At 40.1% G+C, this 16916-nt stretch overlaps 1 long non-coding RNA gene across 1 annotated transcript in view; it reads left to right on the forward strand.

Annotated features, from left to right (window-relative positions):
• Positions 1-9999: 9999 nt before the first annotated feature.
• Positions 10000-16916, forward strand: part of LOC113949402 — a 40056-nt gene continuing 33139 nt past the window's right edge. Inside the window, exon 1 of the long non-coding RNA XR_003528443.1 lies at positions 10000-10095. This is a non-coding gene — a long non-coding RNA (uncharacterized LOC113949402). The remainder of the gene's footprint in view (positions 10096-16916) is intronic.

The raw sequence follows: 16916 nt of genomic DNA on the forward strand, positions 1-16916 counted from the left end.
ACGGGCTCAATGTACAGGTCACAAATACTCATCTTGAATTTTATGCCTCTCCTCATACGCTTAAAATTAACTGTATGCTTAAGTTCTTTCAAGATGGAAATGCTAATTGATAGGCAGCATCAAATTTCAGGCTAAAAAAGTGTGCAGATTCTTACCATCTTTCTATAGAAAACAAATGGTAATACCTTTCAGCCCTGAAAGTTACCTCTCTCAATAGTCTAGAGTATACTGTTCTTCTGATTAACAAACCACAGGATGGATTTCTTTCCAAACGTCTGACGTTGTGTGAATAATTTTCTTAATCAAAATGAATAAGCAGGAAGCACATATTTTATCATTGTTGCCATGATAGCTGTGAATTATTGCATTTTTCACTCAACTACTCTTGTGGTTTTGTACAATTTTAGGAAATACACAAAGAAATCATTCTGGAGATGGTTTTAATGGGATAGTAGAGAAGTTTGGATTCATCTGACTGCCAGATGCTGAGTCATAAAGAGAGAGAGAGATGGTTCAGAGGTAATGGATTACAGATAGAGTTTGTAGGATTCAGTATTTATTATTCTTCAAAATCATTGATTTACATCAACAATGATTTTGCTCGTCCGAGATCACTGTCAGTTGTAATTTCTGGTCAATGTGGGAGAGCATCTGACCCTGGCACAGCAGCAGCACAAGCTGTACAGCTGCTGGTGCAGGTCTGAGGGCAAGAGGGAGAGAGACAGAAAAAGCAGCCAGTGCATGTAGGAAAAAAACAGCCTGTGCTGTGAGTCTGGAGAGTGAATAAGGGAAAAATTGGATAGTTTTTTAACATTTATTGATTAAATTCTGCCCAGTCTCTTCATGGGGCACAGCTGGCTGCTATAAAAGTGAAAAGCCAGCACAGATCAACAGCAGAACTGTGCAGGGAGGAGTGCAGCTGCACGGCTTCAACAAATCTGGTGGTAAATGTGCGTGTCAGAGCAAAAGCTCTGGGCTCTCCCAGGTGCTCCCGGGGCTGTGAGCTTGGTCTCTATCACTGAGCTACGGCTGTTGGTCTTCAGCTGCTGTAAGGAGAGATGGAGCATTTGACTCCACCTCCCATTAGTGTAGGATTCAAGCCATGTCACTAGGCTGGCTGGATTTCTCTCACACTCGCATGCACACAAAACAAAATGACGATGGTGGCAAAACACAAGATGGGAAGTGCAGCTGTCAGGAATTTCTTGGTTCACATGAGGAAGATGGAAAGTAGCCAAGAGAATTGAGAGACGGTGGGTAAATCCCTCATAAAGAAAAACAAAGTAGACAGAAATCCTAAACACAGGAGGTCTTTTAAGGCTTGAGAAAGTGGAAAGAAAAGAAGATGGTGTGGAGGCAGAGGATGAGAAAAAAGAGAGGAAAATCAGAGAGAAGCTGGAGAGTTATTGCTGCTGCAGGATCACAGACCTGATGGCTGTGTGCTAATTGTGCTCAGTTTATAATAAACCTCTAACTTCAGCCCCAGCTGCATTCAGATGAGCAGAGAGCACGTTTCATAGCACTTGTTAGGGAATGTTGTTGTGCTACTGAGACATAGGAAATGAGTTAGTGGTCTCTGTGTCCACCTTCTAGCAGGAGTGAGCTGCCACAAAACCACAAGTCGTGAAGTTTCCAAATGATCTGATCTGCTCAAGCTCCATTTTAATTTCTGTTGGAGAGCTGTGAAACCAAGCCCTCAGATAAAGATGGGAGTGAATCTGGATGAGGCAAGTAGCTGTGGGCAACTAGAGGGATATGATGAAGAAAATCACTCTGGCTGCTAAATCTGTACACATGCAAAGGAAATAATTTACAACTGCGAAGTGTCGTAGTGGCCTCTAAAATATGTGCCTGACAAAAAGGCTACTTAAAATAAAAGGCATTTGTTAGTTCTGGAACGAAGCAGCAATATAAGTTCAGAGACACTTCTGAGGACCACAGAAGGTTTCCTTTGCTGTGCTTCCATTTGTAATAGAGATACACATGGAAAAGAGGACTGCGGGAGCTGCAGTCATAATTGCTATATGAGGTTGCTGGAGCTGCATTCCTGAAGGAAGAAAGGCCCAGGAAAGGTCAAGAGTGGAAGAGAAGCAGTTCGTCTTAAGCAAGAGCATGAAGAGCTGACTTAGAGGGAACCCCTTGGAGTGGGTCTCGACCCACCTGGTCTTTGACTGCCACGTTAAATCTGAAGGCCAGTGGCCTGATGGAGGATGCTGGGTTTACTTTGTAGATGTGCCTGGTAGACCCCCAAAGTGGGACCACAGGACAGAAAAGTCAGTGCCAAGCACATGTTTTTCAGTGTGCCTTGATTTCTCTTTTGTAAGTCTTCAATTTGACAGCTGAGAACTTAATTAACATTTCACTGTGCTAGAGTATTTTTGTCTCTAAGCTTGGCTAGGCCTGAGCCCAGACCAGTCCAAGGCTTGCTGCTCCTCTGGAAGTAATGATTCCACAAAAGGTAGTGTGTGCAGACTGCAAACCAGTATATGTTAGGAGATGGCCATGGTATGGCTCATCCACCAGCCTGAAAGAGCCAGCCTGGGGTTAGTATCATCAGTGACAATTCACACACAGGAATTCCTCAGGTTTACCTTCCTAGCTATCCTAGGCTATGGATAAGCTAGTGGGAGATAGCTCAGTATGCCTTTTTATCCCAAAATGTCTCACCTAACAGAGATAGCCTCACAGACTAAAGTAGATGGCACCATTATCGGGAAAGAAAGCAGGGACATTTTATAATGGAACCTGTCTCCAGCCTGCTATTTCAAGATCTCTTTTGAAGAGTAAAATGTGTGCAAATATGTCCTCTACAAGGTGAGCCATTTCTGTCCCTGCCTTTTGCATGAGCATGATAATTGTAACTCCTTATCTGTACTGAAATGCACCTGTCTCCCTCTTGTCCTCCCTCCCTCTGCTGAATTCTCAGTCCCAGACGCCAAGTTCTTTCGGTCACTTATCAGGCAGGTATGTATGAAGTGCAGCGTTAGTTCAAGGACGTGTACTAATAAAATAAACGTATCACAAAAGGCACCACCTGGTCAATATGCTTAACGTTTTCTACAGGAGATAAACTCAGAAGGAACTGATGAAGCAACAACTATTGTTATGTTTACATATTCATCCACTCAGTTGAACGGGATTCATCCCTGGTCAGTCCTCCCTTGCTGTTATATCACTCCAGGGAAGCATGTTTTATTCCACTGCCTGCGAAACCTGGCTATTAATAGGGGCCTAAAGTGCACGAAATTGGCCATTGTCAGTCCTATTAAGATGCATAAGTGCATATTACTGATTTTACAGTTTGTATGTAATTTGAGCCTTTCAAATTTCCCTTGGAAGCCTCAGCTTAGTTATGTATCCTCTCCTTAAGCAAAGGTGGTGAAGGTCAGGGAAGTGCTATTGGACTGATTGCTGTAAGGTGTTGTTGGGGCTGAAACTGTACTTGAGTTCAGGACACAAACTACCAGAGGCTGTGAAGGTGTGTTGATGGAATACCATGGCTGTTGTTGGTGACAGCTATTATGTTAGATGGGCTATTTTTCCAACCCAGTTCAGCTCACAGCCCACGTGATGACAGCACATAGCAGCTTTGATCTGTACTTTTAACAGGGCAGCTGGAGAGGACTCCAGGCTAACCTAGGCCATTTTGAGGGCTTACTGACAAGCCTTCACCATGTGCTAAAAGATACAGTCTTATCAACCATGTCTCCATCTCATCAATTATTAGTGGTTTAAGAAGGAACCATCAGAAGACAATGTGCCTCCCTGTCTTGTGTTCTGCGTGACCACACTGGCATTGCCTATACCAATGAGTGGGTGATTCTAGCCTGGCTGAGCATTTTCCCAAGCAGCAGATCTGGGTAAGGACATGCTAGCAATATCAAAATCACTTTTCACAACAGAACTATGTCTTCAGGGAGGGAAAATCATGGTCTTTTATGGGAACATTGGTACCTAAAATATATGTACTTGGACTGTGATGCTCATAGCATGCTACAACACTCCTCATTTCTGGGCATAGAAATTCTGAGAACCTTGATTACCTTAGCATGAATTATTGAAATAAACAGAATGAATGCTTAAAAACAAGAAAATGTGTCTGTGATCCAAGGTGCTTTTCAAGCATCTCATTGTTTCCTTCTTTACTGTATTGCCTGCTGCATCCTGAACATTGCAGATAGTCTTTAATTCCATTAGCTCTGTACATGAATGCTTAAGCTGACCACCAGCATCCTGTCACTAGGAACAAACTTCCCTAAGGTGAATTATTGCACAATTATGGAACCTTTTCTGAGGCATTTAGTGCTGATCACTGTGTACAAACAGGACTTTGGCTGATAGGGACTACTAGCAGGGCAATGTGAAGAAGAATCTTTTCTTGGAGCTGTCTTGAGTAGGAAAGCAATAGTATTAAGTTGTTCATACTGAAATAAAGTCATAGGTTTTGCTTTTTATCTTGAAGAAACTGCAATTCAATATCAATTTGGATGTAGCATAGGAAGATAATGAAGAAATCAGAGAGAGCAGTAGGATATGAACAAGGTTGGAGCAAAGAGGCATTGGATAAATTCTCTTTCCTGTTTTCTGGACAATGTGTGTCATGTCAACCTGCTTTATGTTTCCTAACAATATTATGATTATTGTTACTGATACTGTAATCATATATGTGATGTGTGGGACTAACAGAAAGAAAAGGGGTTTCCTGTAGTAATAAATATGTTACCAGACCAGAAATGGTCTTGGATTATGGAATCCAAGAAACACTTTGTTTCTTGCTACTTGTCTTTTTGATCTAGTATTAAAATAGGTCATGGCTCTGCCAAACAAACTGCTGTGCAAACATACCACAGCAGACCTTCAGCTAAGGTGTCACAGAGCCATCATTTTCACTGGAAAATCAATGTCTTTCTACCAGCTTTTTGATACTTTTTACCTGGGACGGACTTCTCAAACTACATGAAGGAATGGTTTAGTGGGATGTGGGAAGAAGTGATGTGTGATGTGGGGAGATGATGACTCATGGACATTTTTTACTTTGTCGAAAACAAGTTATGCACTTCACCTCATTAGGAAATGTCATTTCACCTTGGGATTTGAGGGAATTGAGTAATTTGGAGATCTTTGTGGAAAGATGGGCTAGTAGCTGATAGTGGTTTTGCTGTAGGAAAAGAGGAAGGTTGTGTATGTGTGTGAGTGAGATTATTATCTCATATAATTCTGGGTTCATTGACCATCAGTGGTGTTAATATTGACCACTTTTAGCATTGGGAAAAAGGGAGGGAAGGCCAAGCTTTAAAAAAAAAAAAAGAGAAAATAATTGGAGATATAAACTAGTTACATGCAATTGAGTGCTTCATCTCCTGTCATATAATGTATCACAAACCCCTTCTTTATGGATGTTGAGAGATTTATGAAAGGGAATGAGTTGGAAACAGAGGAGAAAGTTGCAGATTGTGAAGTCCACCATCTGAGGGAAGCTGTGTCTTCATCCCTCACTCCTACCAGAGAACAGGCTGCTACGTGTGAGTCAGATCTATTCTGGTAAGTCAGCCTGGATCAGATATGGGACAGAAAAAAGCTGCTCCTCCTGGAGCACAGTGTTATCTGGTGGGTACAGCTACATAAAAGAGATATAGCCATTCTGGTCAAGAGATATATTAACTCTTCATCTTCCTCTGCTTCATTGCATGGAATTTGTACAAGGGCTGTACTCACTTCCCAGACAGCCTGCTTGTGAAGGAACTCAAGAAGCCAGGGCAGTTGTTTCCTCTCCTGAGACAGAAAATACCCTCTCTAAGTCTTACAGCCCAGGTTAGTCCAGGAGGCAGCAAATATGAAAAAGTCTTGTGGACCTCTTCACTGTGTAGATGTGGAGACCTGCAAATGATAGATGTGGGCAAATGGGATCACCAAGGTATACCCCTGAAATCTGGGTCAGAAGCCACATCAGCATGAAGACCACAGCCAAGGTCAGGGCTTCCCTCTTGCTTGATTCCCCATTTCTACTAGGCAGAGTGCTCTGAATTAAGGGAGAAATGGAACTTTTTGGTGTTGGAGATATCCTACAAGCCAAACCAAAATAAAATGACATGAGGGGCTTAATAGAGAATAAGCTTCTGCACAGCTGCAGACTCCATCAATCATTACGTTCTTGGCTCTCATTTTGTAGTCAGACCTTCAAAGTCAGCTTTGGTTTATTTGACATAATTACTATAATAGTACCCATCAGCTTGTTAATGTAGAAGGCTCAGGTATTTGGCATTCAGGTCAATATGTCATACATAGATATTCCCTGTATTTGCACAGTGCTTGTTAGTGTAATGGCTCAGGAATGGACTAATGTCATATGAATAATTTTATCAGGGCAAGATTATTTAGATCTGCTCACCCCCAAACTCACATTATTTTTAAAAGCCATATTTAAATTCATAGGAAACAGAGAAGACTGCCCATATGAAAGGCCTCACAGCAATCTGGAGTTTTAAAGAAAGTAACCCTTTGAGAAGGTCTAACTTCATTTGTAATTTCTTTGTCTCCAGCTCAGTGGAGCATGAAAAAGATCCACTTCCTCTCTCAAACCCAAGTACATGGGTGAAAGCTAACTCAGAGAAAAGCAACAATAATAGTCTCACAGACCTGTGTGCTGAAAAGTGTGGTCATATCTTGGTGTCTACATTAACAATTCAATCCCTACCAAGAATTTAATATGCTAGTCAATGCTCATCTCAGGTTTATAGAGCTATGGAGAATTATAATGGGCCCATAAATACCCTTCCCCAAGTCACTGTTAAGACTCTTAATGGTTAGGAAAATATTTGAATTTTCTGTTTCAGGCCTTTGCCACTAGGCTCATGTCATTTTTGTTTGCCTTTATAGATACAAATAAAAAAATCTGTGTAATTGTCATTAGCAATAAACTTATATAATGAGAGTTCCTTTTCTCCAGAATAATTTCCATTTTGCCCCAGAAATAATTTTTTTTTTTTGCATAAACATCTGAGTGGGAGTTTTTTCGTTATTCTGAAAGAGACAACAATACCGTTGCCTTTTCTATGCAAAGGAAAATCAGTCAAGGAAGAAGTTAAATGATTTATTAGTTTCTCTTAGAGTAGTGATGAAAGGTATATGCTGGCAGATGTGACCTTGGAGGCCAATGTTCTGGGCATGCTGGAGTCCCACAGGACAGAGGAATAGGACCAAACATGAGAGAACAGGCTGTCCTTTGGGCTTTGGACTGTCTTGGGTCACAGACTGCCCTATGCCTGCAATGTGCTGTGCACACTAAAATGTGCTTAAATATCCCTGTGTTTCAGACTGCAGGGTAAGGTACCTTTGTAATGCCTTGATTTATTCGGTATGAGTTATAAACCTGCTCCAGAACAATACCTTGAAATTGAATTCACTTCCACTGGGAGGAGACAAGAAGTTGAAGAAATAGAGTCACCTCTGCATATTACAACTAAATATTAATTTATTTACATATAAATTTTTGGACTGAATTTCTCAATGAGTCTTTTTGAGCTGTCTCTGTTCCTTTCTAGGTGTGTCCGTCAGCTCAGGGCATGGTCAGAGGAGTGTTGTTAAATAGTCTGTACATGTGAAATGATCAGAAACTTGGAGAGTGGTAAACAAGCAATAAGAAGTCAAGGTAAACACTTCACTGCCTTTTGAAGGGTCCTTATTGAAAACTAGCACGTAGGGTGAGAACTTTATCAAAGAGCAGATCATCACCATTAAACTTCAATTCAAAATATGATAGTGTTTCAGTGTTTTCAGTTCCTCTTAGCTGCATGTGTGATGAGATGATGGCTGTCTATTTTAAAGTGACTTGCAAGGCTTTTTTGAGATATTTGGGCCTGAAAACTTTCGCAGAGTTTTCTTCTGATATGGACATGGTTACAAGGCTTCATAGTCTGCCTTCCTTCAAGATCTGTCTAATACCCTCATAATTACTTTAAATGGACCAGGAAGAAGACTGAAGTAGAGGATGTGAAGACCTGCCCACTATGCACAGTCCTGGATGGGAGCCTGACTGATTCCAAGTTTACGATAGTTTCATTGCATTTTCAATATGGAACAAAGGTGCTTCTGTATTTTAATGTTTGTTTTTTTATAGATCTAATTCTAATTGTGTAAGGGGAAGTTTTATGATGTGGACATGTTATATTACAATTTGTATAACACCAGACTGATAGGAACTGTTAACCAGAATAATACAAACATAGTGAGCAGAGGGTAGAAAATGGGGAAAGGAACAGATACAGCCATAGTTGCCTGCTCTGCTTCAGAGAGCATGCAACTGTCCCAAATCTAAGGATCAAACAAAAATTTTTCACATTCACTGAGATTTTATATAGGCTAAATTCACTCTAGGCTTAGATGCCCATCAGATTGCATCAGCTTTTTCCTCTCTGCTGCAACAGGAAACTTTGATTTGATTTCCAAGGGACTTGAGTTTGGGTTTCTTCTAAATTGAGTCATTTGAGTGTTAAGGTTACTGAAAACTGTGACTGAACTCTTCCAGGCTCCTCCATTCAATTTCATGCTTCCAATTTATGTGTTTCTAATGGAAGGGGTGTTTACTACCAGGCATCTAACTTGAACTGATAGGCAAGATGCTGAGAAATGTAAGTTGCAAAACATTTGATATGAATGATTTTTTTCTCCATCAAAAAGATCTTACGTAAAATGTGAAGACAAGTCTCTGCTTTTGCTTTTCCTAAGTACTGGATGTTAGACATTAAACATTGAACTGGAAATCCAATTACATGATTATTAATCAAATGCATTTTTTTCAACTTGGGGAAAAAAAGGCCAAATGAAACATGAAACTCCACTGGGAAACACTGCCAATTAAAGCAATTAAAAAAGGATGTGGAATTCTTAATTCATACACTTGGCTGGAAAGTTGATTGACTGGGCTTGACTCTCCTAGGAGTGGGTGTGCTGGGCAGTTTTTTATTTGCTTCTTGATATCAAATGCTTCTGTTTCCTTATGAGGAATAATTAATTTTCTTTGCAGGAAAATTTACTTATTATGATATGGGTAGCTGATCAAGTTTAAAATATTTGATCTGGTTGAGCAATGCCTGTCATTTAACATTTCCACTCAAAGAGAGAAGCACATATTCCTTTCACTTTTATTCTGCAGACAGACTTTCTGACAGCTGAAGTGTAGCCAGTAAATTTCTTTTCCATTAGTTGCAAATTGTACAACAATATACTAAAGTAATTACACCATAAATCTTCTTGCCTTGAAGTTAGGCTCTGCAATACACACTCATAAAATAGTGCAATAGCAAATAAAATCACTGCATCTGTGTATATTTATCTTGCAATAATTTTTCTGAGGGTGGTCTAAAACATTGACAAATGCGAATTGGGAGGAACCAGAAAGAATTCAGTGTTTTTTGGTTTGTATAAGAGAGGATCTATAGTTCTTCAATAATTAGGGCTACCTTGAAACTGCACATGGGTCAAAGCAAAGATTATTTCCAACTCTCCTTAGATGTGGATTATGAACTGAATACAATATTCCCTGGATCATCTTGGGTGCAGTGAGTCTTTGTGAAGATCTGAGTCCAAGATAGACTGTGTGGAAGGACCTAAGGAGTCTACCCAATGTAGACAATGCTTCTAGGGTAAATCTAACCATTGCATGGCTCTAAAAGGCTTTGAAGATCAGGGAAACACAGGTTTCCCTGGTCTCAACAGGTGAGAATATTTGTACTAAAAGAAGTAACTGCCAATACATCTATTTTTCTGAGGTCCCTAGATAAGAACAGACAGGTACTGTACTCAGCACATGAACGTGAACAGTCATCATTTAGCATTCAACACTATATTGAAATCTGTGGCAATAAAATTAAGGCTTCTTGGCAGTTTTGTTCCCAAAGCCAAGATCTACCATGGAGATAAAACTGCCTGCAACCCTTCTGATACTCCTTGTGCAATAGGAAAGTTCCTTCCTTTTTCGGGAGAAGATGGCAGCAACAATCCTGTCTGATCCCATTTTCCTCCTCCAGGTGGGCTACCGGATTCACAGGAAGTGATATATTGCTGAAAAGCTCTGGATCCACTTCTTCCATTGCCCAGGTGAGATAAGAACCCCAGGCTGGATTTATAGGAGAGCGTGTGAATTTTAATTTGCTACAGTGTGTACAGATCAACAGTCAGAATGTGTGAGCTTTACTCTCTCCCCAGAGCAATGTCAATGCAGTCACTCAGTCCTCCCAAATAAGGGACAGCATTTATAGAGTTATTTCCAGGGTTATGTCCAGGTTATGTGTGGATCATTTCCAGGACCATCTACTTCTTGCAGTTTGGTGGCACAGAGGGAGAGGTGGATTCATGGTGATGATCAGGTTGCTGGAGAAAACAGTGCAGGAAAAACTTATGCTGAAAAAAACAACAATGGGGCTTCTGATCCTGTGTAACACTGCAGCCACAGACCTCTGCCAAGGATCAGCCATGGCAGAAAGAGCCCAGACAACCCCCAAGTGAATGGGCTTTACCATTCTGTGAATAATTACCCTCATATAAGCAGCAGCTTTAACTGAGTCTTGGAAGCTTGAAACAGGCATCTCACTGATTCATCTGGAAACTGGGGATGTTCAGGAGCACCGGAGAGATATTTTCCCTGCACATCAAGGCCCAGGAAGTACATTTGATTATATTCACTATATTTGGTGTGATTTGCTGCACTCAGATATTGAGCTGCAATTAGGTGTTTAGAGACTCATCATTAATCTTAACTCTGTGCTGCCTATCAATCTCTTCCCTTACATAGCTTATGGCATTATTCTGAACATTTTGATGAGGAAATATCCCTGCTTTGTAGTGGTTACTGGTGTCAGGATTTCTGTGTGCATCTCTTGTCAATATCTAAATCTCTTTTGTTCAAGGCTCTTTAGAGCACTTGTCTCTCAAATAATGATTATTATGTCTCTTGTCTGATTCAGAGATCTGATCCCTGCTGAGTTGGTGTCCTGACATTAGACCACTTCCAAAATTGCCCGTTCCTTGATATCTGAGCATATTCTTTGATGAAATCTCTGATTTTTTTTCTAACTTTATGACTTCTTTTAATGTTCAGATTCATCTATTTCCTTCCGCTTTCCTCCTTCCTAAAAAGGCTCAAATTCTTGTTGCTCTTATTATATTTAAAATGCTTTGAAGTTGATTCTGCACTGACTCGCCTTCCTGCTTTTCAGTTCATCTTTCATAAATATTGATAATAGGAAAATTGGAGGCATTTATTTGTGCTTGTGATGGGGAAAAGAACTTGTTAGAAAAGCCAACATGGGAATGGCAGTGGGGAACCTGTGCTCTTGAGGAAGCTCTCTTCCAACTCATGGAATAGTTTCATTTGGAAGGAATCCTAAAGATCACCTAGATCCAAACCCCCTGCCATGGGCAGGGACACCTTCCATTAGACCAGGTCAGAATACTGTGGCTTTTGATTTTCAATGCTTTTAACTGATAAAAGAGACCAGTAACTGGACATACTTCTTCCTGCTTCCATCCTTCTCTCTGGAAGCTTTAATCTCATTTAGCCCTGTTCTGATATGGACACATGGTGATATGTTCACTATACATTAAAGTTGAAAAATATCCATGTTAATAACTCCAATCACTTGCACAAAACACTACCACAACTTTTAATCAACAAACTAAATCCTGTGGACATCTACAGTACAAAGAAAAAGAAAAAAAAAGAAATAAATGTTTCAGGCAAGTATGAATTTCCTATGATAAGCATTTGCAGTTACTGTGGCAATAGCCAGACTTATTACAAATGCTAAACTATATTATGGAAAATAAATAGTTGGAAGAGAACAACACAAAACTAGCATCCAAAACCACCATGAGAAGAAAAGAGTTTAAGAAAGGATCAGAAACCCCTCACTGTGGAAAGTCTCTGCTGTGCTTTACTTTCCACTGCTGGATACAGAGAAGCAAATCCAAAGCATTCACTGCATGTCTTGCCTTGCTTTTATTTACATTTGGCATCAGGATGCAGCTGTACTAACTCCTCCCGAGTGAGATAAGGTCATATTCATCATTCAATGTTTAAACAATCCTTGTGTTTTAAATGTCCTGCAGTACACATACTACTAGACGCTTAAACTGTAATCTCTGTTGGGTTTCTATGAAATTTTTCATTTTTCCTGCAGCTGATGAAATGAATGATGATGATGATGTATTTCTTACCAAAAGCACCTGTCATTTAAACTCCCACACTTCCCTGAGCTTTCAGTAGTGTTCAAAGTCAACGCCTTTCCCCCTTCATTCATGAAGACCGACAACAGTGTTTAAATGGAGTCCAAAGAGTACCTCCAGGTATGTGTTATTTGGGTTAAAATCTGGACTGCTTTGTCAGAACTTCAGTTTCCTGTAGAGTTCAGGCTTTATGGTAAGCTAGGTCAATTCTATGTAATTTTAGACATAACTTTTTCTAATAGCTCCTAGGAAAAAAGGCTTATTGGGCATGGAAGCTGGGAATTTTTGCTCTATGAAATTATGTTTTCTCTGTCTTGCTCTCTTTTTAAGTAATGCAGAGATATTAAACACAAAACTCAATTTGTTTTCTAGTTCCATGGTGGAATTCAACTAATTTAAAAAGTATGAAGCAAGTTTAGATTGGCCAGTTCTTAAAAAACCCCAAAAGACTAAGGTGTCACCTGAAATATTGCTGGTATTTATAATTCAGGTAAATAGATTTTGTACTATCCAGTTGATTACCAAAGCTGGGAAAACCCATGGAAAAAGACTGGCTGTCTGGGAAAGGTAGAACTAACAGTTATAGGCAGAGGTTTTTCTAGTGTTGATTCACACTCCCCAGAGAGTTGCCAACCTTACCAGATGCTTTCAGAAGGTTATTCTATTTTTTCGTTGGCCCTTTTTACCCTCTTGATGTCATACTTTATGTCTTCTGGTGGTTCCTACAGGGATAATACAGGGACCTTCCAGTGGAAGGTGGCACTTTGGCAAGGATTGAGAGGGATGAAGTTGATTCATGCTAATAGACTCTAATAATTAATGACATTAAGAGTTGGAATAAACACATTCATCCTTATTGTGCCTTGATCCAAAGGACCTACTTACCCATCTCTCATGTAAATCAACATGTCAGGACATTTCGCAGAGGGATGGTTGTGGCAAGTACTGAGCATCATTCAGGAGGGAGATGCTGATTTTTCTAGAAGAGGCTTCCCTAACATTTTTGTTTGACTCTTGAAAATGACCATCCACTGCAAGGAGTCCCAGGAGGACCACAGCTGCTTGTTTCAATATAGTTTGTACAGTCTCATTCTCTGTGGGTGTGTGTTTATGTCATACTTCTGAGCATATTAACCAATTTCAGCTAAATCCGATGAAGGGGCCCAGGACAGTAGAACTGGGGATAATTCAATTCCCATGAGATTTTTGGAACATAGCATCTACAGATTGTGCCAAAGCAAAAACTAAGTACTCTGAGAAATTGTATTTGTTCCTTGGTTGTACATCACTTACAGAATAGTCTCAAAAGAAATGAGGAACCCACAGGACTTGCTGATATGATGGAGACTGAGAGCTGTTTGAGCTTTGTGATATGGGCTGAAGTCTCTTTAGAGTGCTTCAAAGGTGTAACAATGCTACTTGTGAAATGACTTGAATCACAGCTTTTGTACACTGCCCACGTTCTGTCTTATAAAAATCACAAAAATGAAGTAAAAAAGGAGAGTGGTCTCCACTGGAGACATATCTGTAGTGTCAGAAACTGAGTACAGGTAGAGCAAACCCCTCTATGCCACATTAAAATGAAATGCAGCACAGCCTAAGCAGGGTGAGTCACATCCTCAGATTGCAGTTAGGGAGATGTGTTGGTCAGTGAGCACCTCCAGCCTTTCTGCAGTCATTGTTATTTATGCAGCCTGTGCATGTAGGAGCTCAGTTGTGGTTGATGACACCACCGGCCTGGGCCTAGTACTGATCAGAAAAAACCCAAACAGATTCCACCTCATGGAGATAATACATTCTGCTGTATTTTTGTTTTCATTGTTCTCTCATCTTTACTGTCTCCAGGGAGAAAAAGAAAATATTAAATGTCTCATCTTTGGCAAGAGAGAGTAATTCAGAGAGATTTTCACCTCAGTACAAGCCTTCAGAGTTGGTTTTTTGATAGTAAATAGCAGCAGATACCTCATGGTTTGGAGAAAGACAGAGATTTCACATGCTGATTGGAAATTTAACTGAGAAAGCACAGGTGGATTTCAGAGGAGTCATGGAGTGAGTCTGGGGGGAATTAATCTAGTCTCCCTATAGATACGGAGCAGGAATGGGGGAAATCCTGGGGCTGAGCTTTCTACTTACCCTTCCAAAGGCTGTGACGTTTTGGTCTTTGGGAATCAAAAAGCAAACCAGGTGCCTAAATCGAAGCAAACCTCCAAAAATGGGTGCATGCTGGCAGCTTCTCATAGCAAACGGTGTCTTTATTTTGCTACAGAAAGTGCCTTAGCAAAGCTGTGGAGAGTGGCTGAGGGTTAGTGTGGCCCTCTGGCAGAACTGCAGGCTCAGATTATCTGAGGGGCACAAGGAGATCAGACAGAAGCAAGACTGAGGGAACAAAATTTGCTTCTTCCACCTTCTTAATGACCCAAGAACTGATTGATGAAAGCTCTGACATGCTGGGAGGAGCCTTTGCCTTCCCTCCCTCCAAGATGTTCCTCATAATTAGCTCAGTTGTTGCCTGTCAAGATCTGGAATTCCATCCGATGCTGAAAATGTTGAGGCATTTCTTATGTTCTTCAGTATAAGAAACCACAAGCAATAAATCTAGCCATCAGCCATCTTTTGTCATTATGCAGCATTATGAAAATCATTTCTCCATTTCGATAGGCCAATGGTGCCATTGATTGCTCTATTCTCTGGCAGTCGGCGCCAGACTTATCCTTTAAACCACATAAAGATTATCTTGGTTTCCTTTCAGCTCTGTGATTTCTTTCTTGTCATTCACTGCAAGAATACAGTTTGGACTACCTGGTTTTCTACTCTCAAGTATTCTATCAGGCTTATGTTTTTATAGGAACTCAAGACATTCTTTTGTTGTGGCAGGAACAGCAGGGGTTCAAATGGCTAAGATGAAAGATGAAAATCTCCTAAAAAATATCCCTCATTCTTCTCTACTGTAATACTGGATCCTGCCCTAGATGTAAAGAAGACCAGAAAAGAGACCATTCCTATTTGCTGGAGGTTTCAAGGATCTCGCAGCAGAGTCCTTGAGGCTTTGTTGTGGTTAAGCAAACATATTTATTGCCAGAAGGCAATAAAATTAAAAAAGTCCATAGCAAATAGTGGCAACTGTTTATCATATTTGAGGCCTACAAAGCAACTACAACTGAAATTATCTCCAAGCAGACACCAAATAGAGTTTGTGCACCAAAGCTCCTTGTGGATCCCAAATCAACCTAACATCTCTTCCTGTTGGTTGGAACAGCAAGAGCCTGGAATTAACTTGGTTATGTGGCATATTATACCAGATTTAGAACTGTGTAACCCAGTTCAGAAAATTGTCAGACAAACTATGGAAAACATTTAAAAATATGGCCTAATCCAGGGATTTGAAACCTACACTTGAATTTAAGCACATTGCAGAATTGTTAGAAATTAGAAGTTTCCAGTTTCAGTTGCTGGGTGCTGAAAACTCTGGAGTATCTCACAAAGGCAGATAGTGAATAAGACAATTTTCTTGAATTGGTGCCTGAAACTACTAAGTCTGTGAGCACTCCCAGGAAACCCATCCAAGGATTGATTTGAGAATCAGCGCATCATGAGACCCTCTGGGAGCCTTCTTTCAGTCCTTCATAGATTGTAAGGCTCCAGGCAGCCAAATGTAAGTCATTAAAGCTCCTTATTCTATCCATTAGTACACTCATTAATATTTCTCTGTAACTTGGGACACAAAATTTCTCATGACAAGCTTAGAAAAGTTTTCTCTTCCATCTAATTTTGACCTAGAGACAGCTGTAAGGATGAAAAGCTCACCACTGAGTGGAAGAAAAACTTTTTTTGTAAAATTTGTGTTTGCAGAATCTGTCCTTCTGGGAAAAGCAGTAGAGGCATTTTACTTTGGAGATTAAAATCTTCCATGAAGTTGTTGACTGTAGGGACAGTTAACTTTTGTCATTGGGCTCAGTACTTCAGTCGGAAACTTATTGAACTGCTAACAGTAACACAATGAACTTTTCACAGCAGGTCTCAAAAGGAAAAACAAAGAAATACAAAGAAAAACTTCTTCCTGGACCTTAGGAACTGGATAAACATGCTGCTAAATTGTTCATAAGCTCTAGAGATGTGTGCCATTAGAAGACAGCCAACTTGAATAATTCCATTTGGGAAGAAAAACAGAATTGCAGGATTGCAGAACATCCACCTCCTTGCTCAAGCAGGGACACCTAGAACCAGTTGCCCAGGGCCATATCCAGATGAATTTTTAATGTGTCCAAGATGGGATCCAAGTTGTCTTCCATTGCATGTGTATATTCAGACACACATAGACATATTTATACATTTTTTAAACTTAGATGAATATAGATTATATATCCACACATATATATAGATAAATTATCATATATGTATATATGACCATGTATTTTAACAGCAACATCTGGATACTCAGCAGGAATTTGATGATTTACATTTACAGAGATATTTTGTAAATTTGAGGGAAAAAACCCTGAACTATTTTATTCCACTGAGAAAAAAACACTTCAGTGCTGAACACAGCAGGAGTGTTAATTGCTACCTGAAAATGGTGACGTTGTTTGTGTTTTAAAGCAAACAGTAAGCAGTGGGTCCTCATCACTTACCATGCTGTAATTTAGCCTTGAGGTTAGAGGTTAAACATTTGTTTTTTGCTCTTGGCCATACATGAG

This window comes from Corapipo altera, unplaced genomic scaffold (assembly GCF_003945725.1).
Source record: "Corapipo altera isolate COAL_440 unplaced genomic scaffold, ASM394572v1 56, whole genome shotgun sequence".
Lineage (NCBI taxonomy): Eukaryota > Metazoa > Chordata > Aves > Passeriformes > Pipridae > Corapipo > Corapipo altera.